This window comes from Phyllostomus hastatus, unplaced genomic scaffold (assembly GCF_019186645.2).
Source record: "Phyllostomus hastatus isolate PE091 unplaced genomic scaffold, TTU_PhHast_1.1 phas_contig_150, whole genome shotgun sequence".
Lineage (NCBI taxonomy): Eukaryota > Metazoa > Chordata > Mammalia > Chiroptera > Phyllostomidae > Phyllostomus > Phyllostomus hastatus.
Genome location: NW_025333611.1, coordinates 15,906,727 through 15,933,243, shown reverse-complemented (window position 1 = coordinate 15,933,243; position 26,517 = coordinate 15,906,727). Strand labels below are relative to the sequence as shown.

The 26,517-nt window shown below is 42.1% G+C and overlaps 1 protein-coding gene across 2 annotated transcripts in view; it reads left to right on the top strand.

The window, feature by feature from the left end:
- The first annotated feature begins 288 nt into the window (after nt 1–288).
- SGCD (sarcoglycan delta) overlaps nt 289–26,517 on the top strand; it is a 393,355-nt gene continuing 367,126 nt past the window's right edge. The window contains exon 1 of one of the 2 annotated variants that reach the window (XM_045820771.1): nt 289–358. The gene's annotated coding sequence lies outside the window, so the exon portion shown is untranslated. Of the gene's footprint in view, nt 359–25,266; nt 26,260–26,517 lie in introns of those variants that run through there. The other variant, XM_045820763.1, reaches the window with a different exon arrangement.

Below are 26,517 nucleotides of genomic sequence, written 5' to 3'. Positions count from 1 at the left end.
CAGGTAACCTTACCTGACCAGCTCCCCCCAGACAGTCCCTTTACTGGGTTCCAAGAAGCCTCCGTTCCCTCCTGACACCCTCCCTGACTCTCCCTCACTCCCTCTTCCTGCTGTTATTAATGGCAAGCTGGCTGCAGTACAAGCAGTGCTATTGTTACCTCGGCTGGCCCTTGTCATATTTTATTCCAAGCCTGAGGTTTTGCCAATTGTTAGCAGCTAACAGGTATAAAAATAGCCCACTTGTTGTAATGAAGGACATAAAAATGCAAAGAGGGCCGTGGGCCTCTCCGAGCAGGCCTGTTTACCTCCGCAGGATGTGCTGCAGGGTATTGATTGACCACAGCATAATAAAACTTTGGTGAGTAACAGGAGGACAGAGGAGAATACTTGGGTGACAAATGATAGATCAGTTTCACCCTTTGAAGAGGCGGGGGATACCCTGAGTGGTTTTGCAATCAAGCTCTCCTTTATTCCCCTGCCTCTTCCTTGAGAAATAGCATGCTGGGTTTTTTCTTTTCTTTTCTTGGGGATAATTAGGTTGCTTCACCCTCAACGAGGGATGTTTAGATTTCTTGGCAAGCCAGCTTTTTCTATTATGCTTAGGAGATGTAAGGACGGCTGAGGAGCCGTTGATCCTTCACATCCCCAGTCACCTGCATCTCACCTGTGCTGTGGGAGAGGCGCTGTGCTGTCAGCAGACACAAGCAAGACCCATGTGTCCCCAGCCTCACGGGACTTAGAGCTGAGAACTAGACATTATGTGTGCAATTGTTTAATTTAAGTGGCAGATGAAGCATTGGGCCGGGATGTGTGCCATGAAGGAAGATCTCGGGTTGGTGTAAGGGAGGTGAAACAAAGTGGGGAAGCATCAGATCAGAATATCAGGGGAGGTGATGTTGGAGCTGAGACTTAAAGACGAGCAACCAGTCGTGTGAAGAGTGGACATAAAACCATCTGGCAGAGGGAAAGGGCGTATGTCACGGGCCTGAGATGGGAGAGGAACTTAGAGAAGGTCATCAGGACCGAAGCACAGTGAGCAAGGGAAGAACGTGGCAGGAAATAACGTGGCTGGGTGAGGCGGGCAACTCATTCTGTAGGGTCCTGGACCAGAGGTGAGAGCCGTGGGCTTATTCGGAAGCACTAGGGTGTTACAGAGGAGTTTCGGGCACAAACAGGCCCACCACGGCTGGCACGACATAGTTTCAAGGCTGCTCTTGCTGTGCGGACCGGGGTGGGACAAGGGCGGGCATGAGGTGGCCGCTTGGGAAGCCTCCACTACAGGCTAGACGGCGAGGGGTCGGTCTGGGAGGATGTGGAAGGGCATGGGAACACAGAGGATCAACATGAGTTCTAACGTAAGATAAGAATAAACGGTTTCGCATGCTCACAACTGTAAACCTGTTTTTCCTCAGCCCTGGATAAATAAAAATTACATCTAGAAAATCAAATATAGACTTGTAGACTCTATTAATGAAAATGTAAACATTCAATTAATAGCTTCTGTTTCAAAATTAGGTCATGTTTTTAGCAGACCTAGTGCTTAGAGCGTATACACGACATATTTCTTCAAGCTTCCCCCGAGTTAGAGCTCTGCTCCTTCCATCCTCGTTAACACAACGTAACAAATACTTCCCCAGATAACTCAATGATTAAATGGACAAAATAGATAGACAGTCCATAAAAGAAGAGATGAAAAAACCAACAACATGAAAAATTTATTCAAGAGCTTTAATAATAAATGCAAAATCAACTTGCGTATCAAATTTACATACATTTTTATAAAAACAGAAATATCTAGGAAGTCGGGGAGGGTGCTGTGGGAGGGGTTTCTTCTCAGAACCACCAGAATTCCTCTGTCTTTGTTTGAGGAACAGTGGTCGTGAAAAGTTGTTGGAAAAGTGCACGTATCCTTGAGCTTTTCCATGAAGAAAGACTGTTCCATGTTATTTCCGTTCATCTTATGGGGGTGAAACAAGGATAAAAGTGAGGGGAGTGGACAGGGGCCCTTTCTGTGTTACCTCCCCTCCAGATGGGGACCTCCAAGAAGCTGCAAAGAGGAGGGTGTGGCTACACATTCGGGCAAAAATGATGTCCCCAGATGTGACTGAGTCGTCATGGCCATTCCAGGAATAATCCACGGAGGAACCCGCTGCCCTGTGACCTGGTTGGAACCTAAGTTACACACTAACGAGCACTGTGGAACAGAGTACATAAGAAGGATTTCTTCCTCTTTAAAAAAATATTTTAGTGCTGGAGTATTCTCTAATGCATCATGTAGTCTTTCCTTCCTCCCAGAAACCATGAAATGCCACACTGACCAGTAAGTATGTACCCATGTCAGCATTATGCATTTTTGTTCCTGCTTTAATGAGAGTGGGGAAAAAAACCACATTGGCTAACAACTGGCGACAGCGTTGTACCCCTGGTTTGCGATTCTGAGAACTGCTCTTTGAGCAGATTGGTTTTCCCACAGCATTGTATTAATAGGCATCTGATGCCATTATCCTGGAAACCCACAGAGTGTGTTTGATTTGGGAACAAGAGCACACGCATAACAATGTGCAATTAGAAGGGAAACTCTTAAAACATTCATTTGCAGGCTCAAGCTGGAAAGTGCTAGGCAGTTTCAGGAGTTCTTCCTGAGCTGCAGGGGTTTCTGAATATTTTATATTTCAGAAGACCTCATAATGGTGTTTTTTTTTGTTTGTTTCCTGGTTTTCAAGTTGACATTTATTCAATCTAATGGGAAGCCAGATTCAGGGAACCGGCCCTTCTCTCCGGGCTGTGCAGTTACGTGGGGCAGAGGAGAAACAGTTGTAATGCTCCACTGGATATTTACAGTTGGGTGATATTTTTCTTGTTCGGAGACTGAATATGCCCTGGTGTGCTGTTTTAAAAATCAATCACAGATACATTTACATAGTTAGTACAAGCACTGGCAGTCCGCAGAGGGGGCACACTTCACCGCTGGGGAAAATGAATTAAGGATACAGTTGCTGCTGGTCGTATTTCGGACTCCGTCTGCTCCACCCTTTTCTCCTTTAACGCAGAGAAATTTTTACAGCGAATGTCCCCCTGCTGCCTGGTATTAATTGAAATCAAGCATCATTATTCGAGCAAACCCACAGAGCGCGGTTGTTTAATTAGGAGGCAGTGCCCGGAATTAAAGACATAGGCGTTAGTGAAAACTCAATACAGTGTTACAAAGTGAAATTTTAACCAATTAACTTATGTCGACTCAACATTCAGCAGAAAGATTTTGAGTACGTACAGAAGACAGCCCATCTGGACGCGAGGAGCTGCTGACAGCGGTACAGCCGCAGGGGAGAAGGGGAGTAGCTGACATGTTGGTGTTTTGGAGAGGGCTACATTAAGAAATATAAATGTTGAATGCTATCTAATTCTAGCACATCCATCTAGGGGATGGCTTATTTTTTAATTTATTTTTAAATTTTATTTTTCAATTACAGTTGGTGTTCAATAGTGTGTTAGTTTCAGGTATACAGCATTGTGTACAGTGAAGTGATCTGATAATTTTGGTAGCCACCTGGCCCCATATATAATTGTTAACAATTATTGATCACATTCCCTATGCTGTACTTCACATCCCTAACTATTTTGTATCTACCATTTTGTAATTAATCCCCTCAACTTTTTCACCCAGCCCTCCAGCTCCCTCCCATCTGGAAACCCCCAGTTTGTTCTCTGTATCTGTAAGTCTGTTCCTGTTTTGTTCATTTATTTTGTTCTTTATATTTCATGTATAAGTAAAATTGCATATTTTGTGTCTTTGTCTGACTTATTTCAGTTAGGGTAATAGCCTTAAATCCACCCATGGTGTCACAGATGGTGAGACATCGTTCTTTTTCATGGCTGAGTAATATTCCAGTGAATACATGTACCACTGTTTTTCAGTCACTTGTCTATTGATGGCACGTGGGTTGCTCCCATGGCGTGGCTACTGTAAATAACACTGCAGTGGACATAGGGGTGTGTATATCTTTTTAAGTAAGTGTTTCAGATTTCTTTGGCTATATACCCAAAAATGGAATTGCTGGATCATGAGGTAATTCTGTTTTTTTTAATTTTTTGAGGAACCTTCATAGTGTTTCCCATAGTGGCTGCACCAATTTGCAATCCCATCAATGGTGCACCTTCTGGCCCACGCTTGCTTGATGATTTATTGATGATGGTCATTCTGACAGGTGTGAGGTATTATCTTATTGTGGTTTTAATTTGCAATTCTCTGAGGATTAGTGACATTGAGCATCTTTTCATAGGTCATAGGCCATTTGTATGTCTTTTTTGGAGAAGTGTCTTTTCAGGTCTTCTGCCCATTTTTTAATTACACTGAATTTTTCTTATTTAATTATATGAATTCTTTATAAATTTTGGATATTAACCCCTTATCAGATGTCTCACTAGTGAATATCTTCTGGGGATGGACTTTTATTGTAACTATTATAAGCCTGGTTTTCCCAATTTTATGCCCCTACCCCCCAAAAATCTGGCAACTTTTCATATCTCTCAGTGATAATTAAGGTCAAGAAAATTTTAGACACTGAGTGCCAGGAAGGATGACCCTGAGAGGGTACAGGACACTGTCGCAGGTCAGAGAGTGCGACCCCGCGTGCCGGTGTGTGAAGGGGGCGGTGACAGCAGTGGGCGGGGGCGGGAACCAAGGGGCTCCCATTCATTCTCTGAGAAGTAAGTACTGAGTGACTGCCCTGTGTTAGCTCCTGTTCTGCATACAGACATGAGAGAGTGAGCAAAACACACCCTCCCCTGGAAAGTAAAAGGTCTCCATGGACCTTATATTCTGTGGGGGTGGAGGGGAAGGGTCCTGACAGGAAATACATATGTAATGCATGTAGACAGAGAAAAAAATAGTAAGGCAGGAAGAATGATTTGGAATGTGTATATGTACCTTCTAATTTAAATCTTGAGGTTAGTCCTAGATTCAGGCATGGCTAGATCCAAGAAAATGATCAAGTGATGTCACCCACAGTTTTGATTTTTCTGTCTCGTGCTTGATTTCTTCCTTCTACCATAGACTCTCTCACTATGGTAACTCCAAGGGCTCCCAGCTTGCATCATCAAAAAACGAGCAATTTCATCAGAGAAAGCTTCCGTTTCTCAGTACTTCTAATAGGAATCCTACACACGTGTCTTATTAGCACGGTTCAGGTCAGATCCCCAGTATGAACCAGTCTTTTAGGAAGAGGATATGCTGATGGACTCCCTGGGTCATGTGACCGTTTCTGGACCCAAGGGGTGGAGTTGGCCCCCAGTAAACTGGAGACACAGAAGGGCTGGGTCTGCAAGCACAATGAAGGATTCTCCTCTAAGAGGAAGGCGGAAGGAATGCTTGGAAGGCAAAAGCAACAGGCATCCAACACACTTTGACTTTCCCGTCACGACTTGATTTCTGAACAACACAAAACAGAGCTATGGCACTGTTGGTACTGTGTGCGGGGGAAGGACTGTGCATTTCTCATGGAAGTTTATATCCCCCATCGTCCCCGGGTAGGGGAGGGACTCAAAACTTTTACTAAGTGAACAAGTGAAAAAATGAATGGCTCAGATACATGGTTATGGCTGCCCTGGTTAAGTGAAATCCTCTGCCACTGCGAGCACAAGGGAAATTGTAAAGCAGCTGTGTGTATTTAAGAGCCTCAATAGAACGAGCAAAGAAAAGTGACTCGATTAATTGTAATATGGTTGGGTGCTATTAGCTACTTCATTGAATAATGACTGGTTTGGGCCAAGGGATGTTTTTATCCTTGACTATAATTCTCTATGTCTGGTTTGTATGCACTCTTTAAAAATTCCCTTCTTTCGAAGAGGGAAATAGGTATACTTTGTATCTGTCCACCCTGAGACACTCAATCGAATATTTACAATTAAAAGTAAATACTGTTAGCCCTGGCTGGCGTAGCTCAGTGGATTGAGCGTGGGCTGGGAACCAAAGTGTCCCAGGTTCAATTCCCAGCTAGGGTACATTCCTGGGTTGCAGGCCATAACCCCCAGCAATGGCACATTGATGTTTCTCTCTCTCTCTCTCTCTCTCTCTTCCTCCTTTCCCTCCCTAAAAATAAATAAATAAAATCTTTAACAAAAAAAAAAAAATACTGTTAAAAAAAGTATAGTATCCAACTGGTAAATATCTTAAGGGAAATAGATTATTTTTGAAGATTTCTGTACAGGATATTGTTGTCTGAAATTCTTAGCCCCCTCAGTGCACCTCAAAGATTATTCCGGGTGATTAAATTAATGTTGCTAGAAAGATTAAAAGGAGCACTTTACATTATGCCCAACAACAGACTCTGCAGACTTATGTTCCTTAAATTATTCCCTAGAGACCGTTGTCTATAACAGGGACATTGTGCTAATTAGAAGCATATTCACACCTGGTGTCTGTAGCGGGGGTGGGCACTGTGTGTCCTTGACAATGTGACCCATTGGAGAATAGGTGGTCGGTATCGCTCCTGAGGAAAGAGCCACACAGGCATTTTATTCCTAAATGGTATTTGGAACCGAGAAACTGAGTCATATTTCTTGGCCCCAAATTGACCTCTACTCTGGCGCAGCATAACGGACAGATCAGTCTCAGCCAGAGGCTTCTCCGTGCTTCTCCTGTGCTCCTCTTGAGCATTTGTTACCTTCTCGATCTGTTACCGTTCTTCCTAGTTTATTTTTCCATTGCTATCAGAGAGGAAGGGAGGGAGGGAAACATCAATCTGTTGCCTCCCATACGCACTAGCACCTGGGATTTTTCACACCGGGACCAGGGATCGAGCCCACAGCTTTTGGTTAGGAGATGATGCTCCAACTTACTGGGCCACCCAGCCAGGGCCCTCGTGGGTTTGGGGGTTTTTTTAGCGCTTACCATGAAACAGAAATTGTCCAAGTGTTTTAGTACATCATGTCCTACTACTGTGATATCTGCCAATCCTATAAAGTTCTTTTCCTGTGCTGACTATTAATAACAATTGCTCAGTGCATTCTTTCTTCGAGATGACTTTTCCATTTTAGCAGTGGTTCGTTGTCCTAGCTCGGTGATTCTCAAACTTGAGCGTGCACCAGAACCATGTGGAGGGCTGGTGAAAACAAGCTGTTGGGTCCCTCCCCAGAGTTCGTGATTCAGGAGGTCCAGGATCCTGTGTAAATATTTAGATCCCTAGCACATTTCTGAAGTGGTGCTGCTGATGGAGGGCCACGCTGGAAAAATAGAGCTGGGCCTCAAAGGACTTGGTTACGGTGAAAGTCCGTTTGGTGTTGTGAGCACAGAGTTAGATGTGGAATGAGTTCCACCCCAGTTCCCTCACTTAGGGGAGAGATTGTTAATTTAACTATTATGAGCTTTGGTTTTCCGAATTGCTAATTTGTGTGTATGCATGCGTAACTTCTTAGGGCACTTTGCAAGGATGAAAGTCAAGAAAGGGTGTGAAATACTTTTGAGTTGATAGTATTTCAGTTCAAATGACTGAAGGAGCCTTAGGTTGTTGCCCAGACCAGTCAGTGGGTGTCAGCTGGGGAAGGTTAAACATAGAATGCTCCTCTTTCTTTGATGTATTCATTCAGCACATACTTACTGAGAGAGACAGCAGTGGAAAAAGAGATAAAATCCAGGCTTCTGCGGAGTTTGCATTCTAGAAGGAAAATACAACAGAGAAAGTAAACATAGCACACCCTGAGGTAAAAAGTGAATTGAAACATTACATAGAAGGGGTGTGGTCATAGGTACATGAAGAAAAGCAATTTTAATTTCTATATGGTACTTCGGCTTTTATAACAACCATAACAGCAGTTTTAGAACCTTGCTGTGCAAAACAGTTTTTTGGGGAGCTTGGTCAAAATGCAGATTCTACACTTCACCCCCAGACACTCCTGTTCAGCAGGCCTGGGCTGCAGTCCAAGTGTCCCCGTGTGACCGAAAGGTGGTTCTACTGCGAATGGACTTCCGGGTCCCACTACGCATCAGTGAGCTGGAGGGCAGTAAGAAGGTTTAGACATATTGCTAGAAGGAGTTAGGAAGGAGTGTGGGAAAGGGCTGACAGACATAGAAACGGAGAAGAGTGAAGACTAGGCATGAGAGAATGGGAGAGAGAAGCTGAGGCACGCTGGCAGGGCGCAAAGACTGCAGGGGACGGGGTCCAGGGTTCCCGGGTGTGATTTTGAATTGTGTCTTTCTTGCCAGCGAGGTGGCCTTGAACATGTTCCTTAGCTTCTTGGACCCTTCGTTGCACGTTTGGATAGTGAATGTACACACCAGCAAAGAGGGTCTGTGTGTGTGCGCGTTCTCTTTGGCGGTATTCTTTTAAAGGGTAAAGACTGTGTATGATAAGCTCCAAGCACTGCTTGCCCCTGGGGTGGTGGTGATGATGGTGGTCTTGATTTGCAGGCCTATGACATGCACTTAGAATAAATTCTCAAAACATTACACAAGGGTTAAGAAAACCCAAAAGCATAAAGTCTGTGCAAGGTGCATCTAACACTCCGTGGCGTGCCTCGGAATGCCTTTCAAACGCAGGCATGTGGCGGGGAAGTTGTCACGACAGGAAACAGGGAACAGTCACTGGGTTGGAGCTCCGGGGAGCTTTTGAGCGCCTCAGTTCTCTTCCTCCACGTTTTCTGAGTAGCTGTCAAAGACCTAAGGAAGCTGATAGTTCTGAGTCCATTACTCGGCACATAAAATATCTAACACAGTGGAAATAAAAGTTTTTACATGGCTCCATGTGTACCACGGGGTTTGCTTTCTGTTCCCAACCGAATCCCAGGGCATCAAGGAACCATTTCTTTGCCCGCCTGAAACTAGCTTTACCCGGCAGCCTCGCTGCTTTCCGCTGCCTATTCTGAGTATGTGTTTTTCACAGGAAGTGGTATGTGGCTCCCTGGAGAGCATTGTCATGTTCAATGTTTGTCCAAAGGAGAGCCGGCGAGGCCTGTCATTCCTGAGTCTCCCTGCGTCTCCAGCAGAGTAAAAGACAGAGGACGGTCATCTCGGTGTGCTAGTGACTTCATGGGACTGAGGAGCAAAAGAAGTGCTCTTCACGCTTTCCCACAGATAAGGAAAGATACATTTGGATTTGAAAATAAACATGTCTTTAGACTACTTTGTTTTTTCTTGGCATTTTTCAGATATCTAGCATTTGCTCCAGAAAGTTTGTTTCATGCTTGGATTCCGACTATAAGAATGTCACTCCCTGATTAAGTCTGTTAAATGTAGAAACCAGCCCCTTGAATTCCACTTTCTGATCATATACCGTCTTTCCTTTACACGATGGTTCCTTTTCTTTTTCTCCTGTATTGGAAGCCTTGCAGAAAGGCGTGGCCAACTAGCACAGGATTGGATACATTGTCGGTGTTAGGTAATTACTTCATTAGATTGCACAAATTAAAACAAGGAGTTAGCGTTCTCCTTAACTCACCTTGTGTCCTCTGCAGTAGAATTTTCCAAAATATGTTTTATAGAACATTAGTCCTATAAAATGGTCTGTTATGAAAGAGTCTATGACCATAGAGGCTTAGGAAATGCTATGTTGGGTCGTCCCGTTTTGTAGATTTGCAGTGCTCATTGGATATGAAGCAGAAAAACCCAGCATTGACGGTCCTACTTGACACCACAGACTTACTTAGCTTCAAAAAAGGTTTTGACTAAGGACCCCCTTTCTGTTGCATCATCTTTTTTGCTATGAGAACTCTTTGGGAAACCCAATTCTACTAGTCTTTCAAAGATTCTTTGACTCCACTTCAAACTTTTCAATATCAGCTTACACAAATGATTGAAGAACACTAATCCAGTCTCACTGTTTGACTCAGCAGCATGCTAGAACCAGCTTGTGCTCATCAACACATCTCTTCTCAAGTCCATGGTGGCATCACACACAAAGCACCACCCCCTCCCTCCCAGCTGGTTTGTCAACCTGTGGCTGCAAACGGATGTCAAGTTTCAGTACCATGTCACAGCTGGCTAAGGGCATGATTCAGAGCCCAGATCTCAGAACTCTGAATCTGGGTGTTGTCCTCCAGCGTTATTGACATATCATTGACAACAAATAGTGTATCTCTTCAACGTGTACAACATGGTGATTGGATATACCTTTACCCAGGGGTTTCGCTGGGGCACCCAGTATTATAGGCAGATAAAGGAAGTTTACATTTGTTGCATGCCTGTATGTCCCAAAGGCACTCATGTAGGTTAAATACATTTACGGTGGGGAAGACCTGAAAATTCCATCCACATTTTTCAGATGTAGACACTGGAGTCAGAAAGTGTTTGCTTGTGCAAAAACATTCATTTAGAACATGCTCGGGCAGAGTTCCTAGATAAACAGAGAGAGCCAGCTCTGTCCCTTCGACCACATCAACATTTCCAGCCCTGTGACCTTGAACAAGTCGCTGCTTTACATACAAATTTCCTCACTGATATACTTGGAAGATAATCCTAAACTACTATGCAGAGAAGATGTGAAACTCTAGTGAAACATGTGCATGAATGCATTTTATAAATTATGGAGTGCTATTAAATTACATTAGTCTATTACTCATATAAAATATTAAATTGTGACACCACTCTAATTTCATATTCATTAATAGGAATGAGAAGCAGTTTAACATAGCAATTAAGGACACAGTCTTCATCATTAGGTAGGCCTGAGTTAATCCTATCTTTATCTCTTATCTACTACTTGATTTTGGAGCAGTTACTAAACTTCTCTGTACCTCAGTTTCCTCATTTCTAAAATGGAGGTAATTCCAGCACTTAACTCATAGAGATTGTCCTAAAGATTACCGTAGTTTTTGGACTATAAGACACACTCCCCGCCCCAAATTTGGGAGGAATCATGGTTGTTAATGCTGCTGTTGAGTTCTGTTTACATTTACACTGGTGAAATATTATGTTATTTATGTTATTAAATATTTTACCACATTTTTTGCTTCCAAATTTTTTTTCCTATTTTCCTCCTCTAAAACCTAGGTGCATCTTATGGTCCAAAAAATATGGGTAAAATATACAGGAAAAACACTTAATAAGCTACCAAGTGAAGATTTAACTCTTAACAAAATTAATTGGGGTCATCATTGTCTTATTCACCTCAACTAGTCCTGTAAGAGGAATGTCTGAGCTCCCTTCTGCCACAGACTCTCGTTAGAGGGCCACTCATTTATGGCCTAACCCACTTCAAGCTTGATCACTTTTTTTGTTAAACAGAGGTGTAACTGACATAACATTTTATTAGTTTCAGGTATATAACAAAACGATTTGATATTTGCATATATTCTGAAATTACCACCACAATAAGTCCAGCTAACGTCCATTACCATACATAGTTACAAAATTTTCTTTCCAAAGCTTTACAAGGTTAGCTACTGTTCAAAGCCCTTGATAGCGTCTCTCCCCCAGCCCAGACTGTTTGCATATTCCTGGCTTCCTTTTGCCTCTCCCCTCATCAAAGCAGCGTGTTCCCAATCCCCTATCCCCATGTAGCAAAGTTTGCCATGAATGGCTGAGGCATCTTTTTCCTCTTCTCCTGTCCCTCCTTCACTTTTCCTCTTTTTCTTGTCTCTGAAAACATATTGACTGATTTCATACCCATTTAACAAATAATGATTAATTATTGATTTCTGATGCTTGAAGTTTCTGATTACAAAGAAAACATAGCTTTTATTATGAAAGCTGTAAATACAGCTCTTAAATTTTTTAAGACCCAAAATGAAAAGAGAATTTTAAAATGGAACATAATTTATAGTTGACGTCTCACGTCTTTTCTTCATTTCCCCCCTCTTTCTCTAGAGGTAGACCTCAACATTTTCTTGAGTTTTTAACCAATAAAAAAGTTGTTTACAATTCTAGAATATGTACATTAAATCTACAGTGGTAAGGAAACTAACTTGTTTTTGTTGTAAGGACTGATGAGTCAGTGCAAGCGTGATTTACTAGTTCTGACTTGCCAGAACCACTTCCCTTCCAAATGAGCTCCGCTGAAGATAATGGTCTTTGGCTGATTTCATCACTCGAAGAGGAAACATATCAACTCACTTGTCAGTCACTTAAGAGCTTGGCTAGAGGAGGATGTTAGCCTTTGTGTTGCATCTACACCGTAACACAGACCAGAGAGGCACAAGGATCGAAAGGGGAAGGGAGGGGCCTTCGAGTTAGAATTGTCTCTGTGTGTGCTTCTCCCTAGTAGCTCCATCTCTCTGAGTGTCAGTTCCAGCCCCGAACCATTTAGGTAGTGCAGAGCTTGCCAGCCTGTGTCTCCCTGGGCCAAATCTGACCCACCGCCTGTTTTTATAAGGCTCGTGAGCTAAGAATGGTTTTTTTGTTTTTAAATAATCAAAAGAAAAGGAACATTTCAGGACATACATAAAATGTATGTAATTGAAATGCTGGTATTCGTAAAAGATGAACTGGAACAAGACACGCCCATTCGTTTCTGTGTTGCCCTCGGCAGCCTTCACACGGTCCCCGCAGAGCTGAGAAACCACAACACAGAGGGCAAAGCCTGACGTATTCAGTCTGGTGCCTTACAGAAAGGTCTGCCGACGCCTGAGACTGTGCTGATCATGCAGGGTCTCTGTGCCATGAAGAGAGAAACTAATGAAAGCACCTGGCACACAGTAGGCACTCAATAAATTAGCATTACATGTAAATATTATGTTAATAAAAGAGCCTGTGCATCTTCTCCAATCCTAGTTACAAAACATAGTGTCCTGTAAGGTCAAGTTTCCTGAAATAAGTTCAAGTACCTCAGAATGGCTGTTAAGAAATCAGATTTGAGTTAGAGAAGCTGAGTCTTAAAGGCTGATGGGTGTTGTTATTTAAATAGTTCATACAACCTTGAAATCTTAGTTGGGGAGTTCCTGAAACTCTTTGGAGACTGCAGTTGTATAAGTATTGAATTGATGATGAGATGTCTCAAGTTCCTGATAATTGGGTACAAACCAAGAGTTCTTAGGGGAAAATCCAGTTTAGTGAAAACTAGAAAAATTAAACATAAACAAAAAGCGACATCTAGAGAAGGATTGCTGTGATGGTAAGGAGTTTATTCCTGCTGAACTTCAAGAATGTGGTGTTCAGGGTGTTAATTAATGTAGCAGTTTAAATGTGTTTGTTCTGTCTTCTGAAACTTAGTCTATGAAAACCATGTCGGAGAATAGAGTTTAGATGTAACTCGTACCCGGTCAGTAAGCACTTTAGGTATAGAGGCAGAGCACAGAGTAAACCAGCATGTTAAGATGAACCTTTATGAATAAAAACTAGCTGCATTATAACTATCGTTTGGTATTAAGCTCTCCAATCTGCCAGGACTCTTTCTCCCACTCCACCTTTCTGGGCACAGTTTTTGGCTCCTCCCTTTTCCCCCTTCCTTTTTCCTTCATCCAACAATTACTGTAGTGTCTCCTGCAGCCCAGACAGTGTGGAGGTAGCCCTGGTGACAACTGATGAACAAGACAGATATAATGCACATACTCAGGAGCTGACAATCTAGTTGCTGCTTTAGACAATTAATTGGACAGCGACAATAAATAAATGGCAAATAGAAGAATTTGAGGAATTTTGTGGAACACGTAACTGAGGACTTAAGATGTGGTTGGCTGTAGAGGGAGGAGAAGAAGGAAGGGTTTCCCACAAGAAGTGCCCTGTCAGCTGTTGTTTACTGAACGTCACACGGGAGGCGTAAGGTCCAGGTCCTCCAGTGCCTTGTAGTCTATGCTAGGACATTCACACTGTGTCCTAAGAGAAGCAAGATGCTTTGAACAGTTGATGCTAAGAGTGAGGCTAACAATGTCTAAATATTAAAGAAGGCGTTGTCAAAGGGCTAATGAATGAGAGAGACCGAGACCACGGCCAAAGCTCAGCTGAGTGGTGTTGGAGGTCTGGGTCCAACTGGCACTAAGGGAGGATCTGTGGATGAACTGGTATTGAATACTGTTTTCTTAATGAGTAAATTAGAATGACGTAGCTCTGCTTTATATAGTTAGAGCAGCAAGCTTACACCTGAAAATGTACCTGCTAAATCATGATGGAATGAAATTATAATAATTCAGTCACTAGGAAATTAGCAAAAATAATGTTAGACTGGTTCACTTTGAAAGCAGGCTCTTTTGCTACCAAAGCATACCTATGTTCTGAATATATTTAAATGCCAAATAATGGAGTGGCTAAAAAAATATCCCATAGAATTTATCCGTATCTGCTAATATTTGAGCGCTTGCTATGTAAGAGCACAGTAAGCACTCATATTTCATGTTAGTTATTGCTATGTCTGTTAAAGCCACTTTCACTGAGATTATTTTGTTAAGTCTTTGTACAGTCCTGTGAGATAGCTGCTCTTATTCCCACTTCACACACGAGGACTCAAGGATTAGAGAGTTTAAGTAATTTACCATCTTTTCCTGGCTAAAAGATAACAGCACCAGGATGATAACTGAAGTCTGTCGAATCCCATCCCAGAGCAAAGAAATTCTGACTTCTGCAAATCACAAACATGGTGACAGGCGTAAACATTTCCCCTCGTTCACTTGCACATACCTGGATGCAAAGAATACTTTCGGGTTCATGGCATTAAAATTAAAAGGCTCTTATTTGAAAATCAAGTAATGTACTCATATGAAGTCTTGAAATGCCAGTTTAAAATCTCTCTAGAACCCCGAATACATTTATTCAATGTGGAAATATTTTATATTTTGACTTAAGCTCCTAAAAAGTGGAGATTTTATTATAGTAATCATTTCACTACAGACTCACGTTTTACTTCACCCTTTACACTGAGCTATGGCTGTAGTTCATCTAATAATAGAATCTTTAAGTGTTTCTTTAAAATAAAATATTGATATATGGTAATATCTTAGTGAGAGAGAATTAAATGAAGTGGCTCAGCTCCCACGATCTCTTACAAATTTGTTAAATGAAGTGGTTAAAGAATTGACCCATTTCTCTAGCTGTAAACCCTTGCCAATTCATTATTCTACATCCTCAGTGTGGAAATTAATAGATATTATAGTGATTATTTATGGGCAAGTCTCTTTCCGTGGAGTCATCACGGAATGTCTTTCTTAACTTCAGTCTCAGAAAGCTGACTCTATCAGTTCAGCAATAGTGTTTGTCTCTCCATGACGGACCCACACTAACCAACCTCGTAAGATGGATATCTATATTAGCAATATGAGTTTTTTGATTTACAATGAAAGATAAGTGTTGCATGGATAGAGATAGCTGCATCTTCTCTCCCTCTAGAAAGACCTGCATAAGAAGAGGAAACATAACATGAAAGATAATTCATGTACTTGAAATTAAAGCCAAAGGACTTAAAGGGGTGTCTGACCTTTGGGTGTCTGGGCCATACTGGAAGAAGAAGAGTTGTCTTGGGCCACACATTAAATACATTATGACATGCAGTCATCACACACACAAAAAAAATCTCAGGTTTTGAGTAAATTATAATTTTGTGTGGGACTGCATTCATAGCCATCCTGGGCTGGACACCCCTGAAAGGATCCCTTAGTTATCATTAAGGTATCATGCTAAGTCAGCCCCACAGGGACAATCTTGTAGGTGGTCACATAGGACCCTTGAAATCCTCCCAACAAAGACCATGAATGCCTTGAGGTTAAGGGCCCCATCTGTCCTCTATGTAGCAAACCTCCAGTGCCTGGCCTAGAACAGCTAGCTACTCACTAAGTAGGCATGTAGAGCTCTTTGGCTAAGGCTCTACTTCAGTGCTTGAATGAACTTTGCCTACTTTTTCCCTTTTGTGGTTTCTCCTCCTTCTACACATCTATGGATGGTGATTGAAAGCCATACTCTTTCATTAGATATGCCGGCATAGTCTAGTTAGAGGGGAATCTGCTGGTCAGGTAGCCGGTTTGTCTTTTCATGCTGATTTTGCATCTCTTTTCTCATCCTGTTGGTGTCTGTGCTTCTTCCTGCATCCTGCTTTTGGGAGAGGAGCAAGGTGTGTCACTGCAGCCACTTAGTACCTTTTACAAGAAGTTTATTTCTGTGAGCTGATATCGCATCAGCTCTCCATGCTCTTCTCTAAGATGGGATAGTAATGCCGTTCAGCCATATTGGCCCAGTCTGTTGCTTCTAATGGTTTCAGCAATTTATAAGACACGAGGCTCAGGATATTAAAGGACCATTGAAGTTCATAGAGATGGAAGCCTTGAGGAAAATCACCTTGCCATTGAACTCCGCAATCCACTCAAGTTACAGAAGTGTCTTATTTTCATCCACTCCACAAAAAAATTAATAATCCCTTTTTTTGGAAGTATGTCTTTGTATATGTAAATACAACTGATTTTTGTAAATTGATTTAGTATACTGCAATTGTCCTGAATTACTAGTTCTAAAAATTTTTGTTAGAATTCTTAGTGTTTATAAGATCATGTCATCTTTACACAGACAACTTCTTCCTTTCCAGTTTGGCTGAGTTTTATTTCATTTTCTTAATTAATTACTCTGGCTAGGTCTTTCAGTGGTATGTCTAATCATGTTTAGTAGGAGTAGGTATTTAATAGGAGTGGGCATCCTTGTCTTGTTCCTGATCCTTGTTCCTTGCTGAGTGTGACGTTGGCTGTGGGCTTGTCACGTATGGCCTTTATTATGTGGTCGCACATTTCTTTTTTGTGTGATTTGTTGAGAATTTTTATTATGAAAACATGGTGAATTTTTATCAAATGCTTTTTCTACATCTATTGAGATGATCACGAGTTATGAGATGATCACATAAACTCATATGATATACTACTTTTATTTTGTTAATGTAGTATATCGCATTCATTTCTTTGTGTATATCAAACCATCCTTGAATCTCAGGGGTGAATTCCATCTGATTGTAGTGCATGATATTTTTAATGTGCTGTTGAGTTCAGTTATATACTATTTTGTTGAGGATTTTTGCATATGTGTTTATCAGGGATATTGGCCTGTAAATTTCTTTTCTTCTTGTGCCCTTATCTGTCTTTTGTATGTGGGTGATGTTGGCATTGTAAATGAGCTTGGAAGTGTTTTCTTCAATGTTTTTGGAAAAGCTTGAAAGGAATTGTCATTAGTTCTTCTTTAAATGTTTGGTTCACCTGTGATGCCACCTGGTCCTGGGCTTTTTCATTGTTGAAGGTTTTTGATGGCTGCTTCAGTCTCCTTCCTAGCAGTTACTCTGTTCAGATTGTCTCTTTCTTCATGCTTCAGTCTTGGTAGGTTGTATGTTTCTAGAAACTTAGCCATTTCCTCTAGATTGTCCAATTTGTTGGTGCCTAATGGTTCATAATAGCATCTTATATTCCTTCATGTTTCTGTACAACTGATATAGTTGTAATGTTTTCTCTTTGATTTATAGTTTTATTTGAGTCCTCTCTATTTTCTTTGTCAGTCCAACTAAAGGTTTGTCAGTTTTTTTTAACATTTTCAAAAAATGAACTCTTAGTTTTGTTCTTTTGTATTGTTTCTCTGGTCTCTATTTTATTCATTTTTGTTCTAATCTTCATTATTCCTTCTTTCTGCTAAGTTTGGGCTTAGTTTGTTCTCTTATCTAGTCTCTTGAGATGTAAAGTAAGGTTGTTTGTTTGAGGTGTTTTTTCTTCTAATATAAACATTTATTGCTATAAACTTCCCTTTTGAAACCGCTTTGCTTCATCTTATTTCAGTATGCTGTGTTTCCATTTTTGTTTGTCTCAAGATACTTTTTGATTTCCCTTTCGATTTTTTTTTAAGATTTTTATTTATTTATTTTTAGAGATGGAAGGGAGGGAGATAGAGAGAGAGAGAGAGAAAAACATCAGTGTGCGGTTGCTGGGGTTCATGGCCTGAAACCCAGGAATGTACCCTGCCTGGGAATTGAACCTGAGACACTTTGGTTCGCAGCCCGCGCTCAATCCACTGAGCTACGCCAGCCAGGGCTCCCTTTCAATTTCTTCTTTAACCTATTGGTTCAGGAGTGTATTGTTCAATCTCCACACATTTGTGAATTTTTTAGCTTTTCTCCTATTATTGATTTCTAGTTTTATGTCCTTATGGCCAGAAAAGATACTTGATATGATTTCAGTTTTCTTAAGTTTATTAAGATGTGTTTGTGGTCCAACATATGATCTGTCCTGGAGAACGTTCTGTGTGCACTTGAGAAGAATGTTTACTCTGCTGCTGTTGGATGGAATGCTCTGCACACGTCTGTTAGGTCCATTTTGTCCATCATGTTTCTCAAAACTGCTGTTTCCTTATTGATTTCCTGTCTGAATGATTTATCCACTGTTGAAGGTGAGGTGTCGAAGTCCCCTATTATTGCTGTATCACTGTCGTCTTCTCCTCTTAGTTCTGTTAATACCAGCTTTATGTTTTAGGCGCTTCAACGTTGGGTGCATATATATTTACAACCGTTATATCTGCTTGAAGAATAGACCTCTTTTTCATTATATATCTACTTCCTTTGTCTCCTGTGACAGGTTTTGGCTGAAAGTCTATTTTGTCTGATATGAGTATAGCTACTCCTTCTGTCTTTGGTTATTTTTACATGAAATATCTTTCTCTGTCCCTTCATTTCTAGCCAGAGTGTGTCCTTAAGACTAAAATGAGTTTCTTATATGAAGAATATTGTTGAATCTTCTTTTCTGTTTAATCACCATGTGTCTTCTGATTGGAATATTTAATCCATGAACTTTTCAAGGGACTTTTGATAGGTAAGGACTTACTATTACCTTTTTCTTAATTGTTTTCTGTTTATGGTTTTTATGTTATTTTCTTTCTTTTTTGTGATCTGTTGGGTTTTGAGGGTAGTATTATGCTTTGATTTTTTTCTCTTTATCTTTTGCATATCTACTAAAGGTTTTTTTCTATTGTTATCACAAAACATACATCAAACATTTTTAATAGTCTATTTTAAGCTGATACCTACTTTAATTACATACAAAATCACTCTACATTTTTACTTCTGTCAGTCCTACTTTATGCTTCTGATGTCACTGTACACTTTGTATTATCCATTGCTAACAAATTATTGTAGATACACTTGTTTGTTTTTAGTTTTTTCTTGAATTTACTGAACAAATGGCGATGGAAGGAGATTTGACTTGGGGTAATTGTAGTTTAATATTTGATTTTTAGTTTTGAAACTAGAGTTAAAAGGCATTTACATACCACCATTATAATATTAGAGTATTCTGAGTTGGAGTATATATCTACTTTACCAATGGTATTTTTTATACTTTTATATTTCATGTCATTACTTAGCATCCTTTTGTTTAAACTTGAATCACTCTGTCATTTGTTATGAGGCAGATCTAGTGGTGATAATCTCCTTCAGCTTTTGTTTGGCAGTGTCAGAATATTTTTATTACTAGCAATTTTTATTAAACACTAAATATTTTTTAAGCAACTATTCTGTGTCAGACACAGTGCTAGTTGTGGATTTGCTCAACTATATTTCTGTCAAATATATAAATGAATTACATGTCATATCAAATAATTTGAAATGTATAACATTAAATTTTCTCTCCTTGGCAGCTTTTGCTATTTTTTGGTCTATGATTGCTGGGTGTGCATGTGGAATGTGCGGCGCTGGCCTTGGTTTCCAGCAGCACTCCTCACACAGGGGCTTAAATCGTCTGGGAACCCCTGCACCCGACAGTCGGATTTCATACCACTGAGCACTGAGCAGTGCTGCTGCATTCAAATTCAGGTCTCGTTTATTTCTGCCTGGCAGGGAGTCCCTGTAGTGGAGCCTGACCCATTTTTATTGATCAATAAATTTTATTTCCAAATAAAAATGTGATATTTCAGGAGTTTTACCTTGAGCAAGATCCAATACAATGAGAAATTATGGACAGAAAGAATTTTAGAAGAAGCGTTTTGTGCTGAAAAGAAAAAAAATGCACATAACCATCAACGTGACTATACCAGTGTTTGCTTTACACAGTTTAATTAATTTTTTATGAAAGATATGTTTGCAGTGTATTTCATTACTAATCACACTGATGGTCCAATGTGTCAGATCCTTCTCAAAGTCATTACTTCGTTTGAGAACCCTTTATTGTGCATCATGCATAGATGTGGGTTTCCAAAGCAGAGTGACTTCAGCCTAGACACTGTGTTTGGCCAGTGGAGATATTCCCAAAACTATGGGTCATTGATTTGTCATTGAGCCAAACTTCCTGATCCAGATTTCTTCCAAAAGGAAAAAAAGAAAGTCTTTTCAAAGTCAACCAGATAATTTTGCCCTTGGCCATTGAAAAGCAGGCTTGGATTTGCTCCGTCTGTTTTGAAGAGCCAGCACAGGGTGAGTGTCATTCCCCATCAGGTATTACTTGTGAAATGAACCCGTAAATGAAAGGCTGGCATAATGTTACTGCTCTGATTATCTGCCATTAGTTTAACTCTAACTCAACTCCCTTGGCCATGTCTCTGGTATATACTTTCTCTGTCATTTAATTAAATATCACTTCATAATATTTGTTAATGAGCCTTCCCTGGGCAGAATCAGGAGTGTGTCCTGGGGGCCCTGTCATCCGTGGTTGGCGGGGGAGCTCTGTCCGCCCACGACTTCTCAGTTCCTTCATCAGCCTTGTCGGCCGTGTGGCACAGGTGGTGCTGGTTGTCTCCTCAGTCTCCAGGGTTGGCATACGAGCCACGTATGGCCAACACGAGGGCCCATCCCCCGATCATAGGGGTCTGTTGAGGAATAAGCATGTGGCTCAATCCGGGTGACCTAGAGTCCTTCCTGGAAAAGATTCTTTATTTTCCCTGTGACAGTGAGCTTGGGACCACCTGTGGATGCCTCGCTACCCAATAGAGAGAGAAACATGGAGAACGAAGCCCAGGAAAGCCTAGAGAAGGAGGAGATCAAGCCCTGATGGTGCTTTAACTGCTACGGTACATCTCACCTTAAAATCTACCACTTGCACTAGAGTTACATGACTCCGCCCTCCCTCCCTCCCTTTCCTTTTCCTTAGGCTAGCTTGAATGTGCTCTGATTGCCATAACCAAAAGGGTCCGGATAAATGCCTCTTTTCAAGTTTGTGCCGTAAATACTTTGGCCTCCGTATGACCCCACAGTATTGTGTCAGCTTAGCCTGCCTGCCCAGGTGGGAGGTACAGCGAACAGTCTTCTCTAGAACCTACTGCCTTGTGCCTCAGGCCTTACGGACTTTGCCAAGTACCTGGCTTGGTAATTTGGCACCAAGCTGTTTAGATAAACATGTAAAATGGCTTACTGGTTTTTGAGAATGTTTACACCTTATAAGAGAAGTCAATATCTTATATAATACCATATTTTAACATGCAAGAAAGGTTGAATAAACTCAAAATAAAGAAAGTGGGGTTATCAGTAGTATGTTCCTGTAATTAGGTTTGAAAAGAAGGAAAGAACTTCATTTACTCACTTAAAAATACCTCATGCTGCTTCCTCTGAGCCAGACAGGGAATGAGGATACAATAGCAAGCAGGCCTGGTGTCTGCCCTCAAGGAAAATATTCCTTTTCCATCAGGCAAGAATGCTGTGAATCAGATAAAACTACAGTTAAACATAGAGTAAGGGTAACCTCCAGGGAAAAGAGAATTCTTTCCAGAAGGAGAGGATGGCTTTTTTGAAAGTTCCCAAGTGGACAGATACACGATTTCTCCGAAGGACTGGACAGAAGGGGCGTGGCGGCAGGTGAGACTGGAGAGGCAGACAAGGGACCAGATCGAGCCAGGCCTGTGAAGTCACAGCAACGGTGGCCGTCTCTCCTGTTCGGGCATTGGGAAGCCATTTAAGTATTTGAGTTCACAGAGTGGCACAGTTAAGTTTATGTTCTAAAGGGCCCAGTTACCACTGTAACTTGGTGATTCTTAAGCCCGGCTCCTGTTAGGATCACTGAGGCAGTGGAGCCTGAAAACAAGGTGTGGTTCTCTGATTCCCACTCCAGCCCAGCGGAGTCGTAGCCTCTGGGGTCGGCCCCTGGCACTGATCACCTATTGAGCTTGTTCCCTCCAGCATCTAACAGAAAGCTAGGCCTGAGAACCCCGACGTGAACCGTGGAGGAGATGCACCTTAATAAGATCACCTATGACACAGGCGCTGGAGCTGGCTTCCCAGCGGCTCTCAAAGTCACTGCCCCCAAAGGTGGCATTATCAAGAATCACATTAATAGAAGCAAGTGGCCCACCTGAGAGAGGCAGGTGTTCCGCTGCCCCCGAATCAGACCCAGCACACCTGAAGAGTTTGTTCACCTCTCAGCACCAAGTTTCATGAGGAGGTTAGCCGAACTGAAACATTCCTGGAAGAAAGCAAAGCAGATGATAAAGGGAATCTAAGCCATAATGAGAAGAAATGACCCAATAGTACCAGACATGTTTAAACTGTAAGTCAAAATAATTTTTAAAAAGAATGGGTTAGACCCCCTGTTTTTAGGTAAGTCAAAAAGGCTGTTATTTATTCGACTGGTAAATATGAGGGCCAATTGCATACCCGTCCTGGAAGGTGGGAATATGGCAGGAGATGATGCAGACAAAAACCCTTGTCCTCATGGAGTTTTGTTCTAGTTTAGAACGATATTTTGTCATCCACGTGACCCTTGAGGTCAGAAGTTTTAACTGAACTTCATGATTAGCAGCTATAGAGTCTGTATGTCTTATAGGGAGATCTGTTTCAGGGATTAATTTTAGAACATTCAAAGTAGAAATCTCTGAAAAGCAAAGTTAACATCCATGGAGAAGTTCCAGGAGGAGTGGTCACCAGAGAGGGCGTTCAGACTCCAATGGCGAGAATTGAAAAGCATGATAGGAAAGAGACCGATGAGTGATCCAGTCCAGTGAGCTCCAGAGGCCTTTACGGAAATGAACACCAGATACTGCAGTATTAGATAATGGAAGCATTTCCATAGTTTGAGCATTTGCTATGTGCTAGACACTTCGCTAAGTGCTTTATTATGCATTATGTCCCATAAGGCTTATAACACTCATCATACAGATGTGGAAAATGAAATTGTATCCAGCCATAATTTTTGAAAATTAAAACCATTACTCCTACAAATATGAACTGAAATACCTCAAAGATTTGATTTGATGCATTAATTGATGAGGGAGTGAGTATGATGGTAAGACTGGTACCTGTATCATTTGAGGAGCTTCTTGTTTTAGGTGCCTAAGTAAATGAATGTTAGCACAGATTGCTAGATTAGATACAAAACCAGTTAGTGTTTTACAGTGCCACACACCATCACGTTTCTTCTACTGGAGAGAAATAATTTGTATCTTTAACAGGCAGAAGTCTCCAAGGTAACATGTAGCTTTACTAACTTTGGGATCTTTACTCAGTAGTAAATTGAATTTTACTTTGAACAAAAGCACATTTCCCTTAAGTAATTCTTGAAATGGACTGTTAATCCATTGCCTGGTGTGCCTTTGAATGAACATGATAACCTTTTGGTATTATTTGCAAGTTTTGGATAATTTTTCTTAACCTTGGAAGAGTTAAGTAACTTTTTGGGATTTTCCAGCTAGTCGTGGTGTGGCTGGATCTCCAGCCGGGTCGCAAACACCCACGTGGAAGGAGACACGTAGCAAGTATTTGGGGCAGCATCTGATGTATCATGTCACCATTGTTCTGCTCTTGTGTAAGCCTAGGCTGAGTTTTTCCAGTTTCATGTTTGTTTGCTTGTTTTAATTGATTACAGACACCATTCAGTAAACCATTCAAAACTAATTATTCTTCCCCTTTGGTTTCCCCAAAAGTAGCTGGGCTCACCAAACATGATGAATGAGAAGTGAGTGGTTCTTTAAGCACTTGCTAGTTTTGACTCTGAGACAAAGGCTCTGGAATCTGGAACCCCAGATGGATATATGATTCGTTAGAATTGGTAGCAGCTATCTCCTCAGTAAGATTTCTTCCTCAGCTTACAGGGTGTTGCATTGTTGTTGTTGTTCGTTTAGGATGTTGCAATTACCAAATGTGGGAATTGCGATAGTTAATGGCCTCCAATTGTTAGAATGGTAACCTTGAGCTCCTCAGGTCTGGAGAGAGAGTCCAGTTCTCTGCAAGTGGCCCTTCGTTCTGCCTCCTGCCCTGGACTGCAGGTCAGAGGTCACTCTTTTCCTTCCCTGTGAGTTAGTCTTGAGGAAAGGCTTCAATGTCATGTTTAGGGAATGAATGAAAAGTGTAGCTGTGTGGTCAGCTCCACGTTCCCCTGGGGCATTAGGACCCATGCCTGTGTCTCAGGTGATAGGCCCCTGTTATGGTAAGGAGGCAGAAAACCAGCCTATTCAATAGGTTATTCTAGGGGCTCAGACTAGGTGTAAGAGGACAGCTTAGCTTTTAGGTAAGAGAAAGGGTCTGGCTTTTGCTCCCTTAAAAGGAAACTAAACTGCAATGTATTTATAGGCAGTGCAATAAATGCTTTACATGGATTATCTCTCCATATCCCTACCAATTCCATGAGTAAGATCCTATTATTGTACCCATTTTGCAGACAAGGATACTGATTCCAGAAGGTTAAGCAAGTTGACCAAAATTCACAGACAAAGCTAAAATTAAACCTAGGCCAACTAATTATAAGCCTATTCTTGTGAAGGTGACATGATATCTCCTCTCCCAAACGCTTCCAGGATAACGAAAGCACATAGAAAATTAGCCCAAATCCCTTGTTCTGGCCTCAACTCTAGCAAGTAACTGTCTTTGCAGCTCCGGACAAGTCCTGGAATCTGGCAGGGCCTCTATTTCCCTCTGTAACATGAGGGTAGAAACAATTTGGGCTGGACGCTCTCTGGGTTTCCCTCCAGCTCTGAAGTTCTGTGATTCTGTAATTGCATTCTGACCTTAGAATTGCACAGGGCCCCTTCCCCTACACACACACACTCTCTCACTCTCTCTCTCTCTCTCTCTCTCTCTCCCTCTCTCCCTCTCTCCCCCCTTCCCAACGCAAAAATCTAATCCCGCTGCAAGTGCCCATTGCAGTTGGATGCTAAACTCCAGACCCCACCAAATCCGATTAACTACAACCTTAGCTCAGGAACACACAGCACTGACAATCTGGCAAGGCAGGCCTTTCAAATAAGTTGCTAATGGGGTATAATTTTAGGAAGTTTAATGTTAATACTGAAAGAAAAATCCTCAAAAACAGAGGAGGCTCTCTCTTTAAATCATCTCTTTTCTACAGTGTTACCTTGACAACTTAGCTTTGGCTCTTAAAGGTTCTGGGTTTCGGTATGGGAAAAGGAGAAGGGGGTGTCCTCTTCGTATCTTTAGAGATTTCCTCTTGTTCCACGGAAACGAGAAAGGCCAAAGGTAGACCACAAAACCCAGCAGAATGTACACGGGACATCCTGACGGAGTGCCATCCAGAAATAATCACAGGTACACCGACCGCGGACACGTTCTGATCAAAGGTGCATTGGGCTCGCCTTTCTGTTTCCTATAACCGTCGCACGCATTGCCAGAGCCTGTAAAATGTTCCGTGGTCGGACCCGCACACTTACGGAGCAGAGAGCAACCAAAGTGCCTAAGAGATAATTGCACTCCTTTTAGCAGCCGCAGCCATGGATGCGCACACATCAGGACGAGGGCTCAGCTCCGAAGTCCTGAACCAGGCTGGAAATGCTAAAAATATTGTTCCCCCTCCAGCAGCTGAGATGTTGAGTGAAGACTGAGGCAACACAGGTAAGGAGATCAAATTAGAGTTCACATCTCTCAGCTGTAACAGGCTTGTTATCAGGGCCGGGGAGAGCTGGGGTGGGGGCGCCCAGGGGTCAGCCAGGAATGCAAATAGGAGCAGCAAGTTAGAAGGGGGCAATCTTGAGCAGAAGAAAGAGAAGGCTTATCTCCAGCATCTAGCACCACAGCGCAGAGCCCGCGTGGAGAATGGCTGCGAAATCCGAATTGGTTCTAGAGGCGGTTTCCTTTGTGGTCCTGCGTGTGAGCCCGGCAGGCGCCGTGGGCACTGTGGCAGGGGAGCGGGTCCGCACTCCGCACATGTGTTTCCCATTGATAGCTGGAGACAGCCCAGTAGCTCCGAGCTGGCCTGACAAAGCCGTATTGAAGCACAGACAGAGTACGGTTTCAAAGCAGTCAGAAAAAGAACGGGAATGCTGTTCAGGAAATTCTTCAGGCATGGGCAGGGACTTGGCTGCAGTTCCACTTTTGGAAAATCTGACTGGGGCAGCTTCTGAGCGCAGGCTGGGCCTGCTCACGCTCCGCGGGCCCCGAGGCCGCCGCCTCCTTCCCAGCCTCTCAGCACACACCCGGACTGAGGGCGATTTCCAACAGCTGCTTGGGGAAGCAGACGAGAGAGGTAGGGGACTGTGGCGTTCTTCTGTTTCCACGCTTCTCTTCACTTTCTAAGCCTGCTGTTTGGTTGCATGAACTCTGAGTTTCCAGGGTGTGTGTGTGTGTGAGAGAGAGAGAGAGAGTCAGAACTCCATCACTTAAACATTTGGTGTGGACTTGTACTCTCTCTCTCTCCCACTCCCTTCAAGATCTGACTTTCAACAGGGCAGAGAGACTCCTGAAAGCTAGGATTTAGCTGGCAGCACAACGTGGAAAAAAAGTG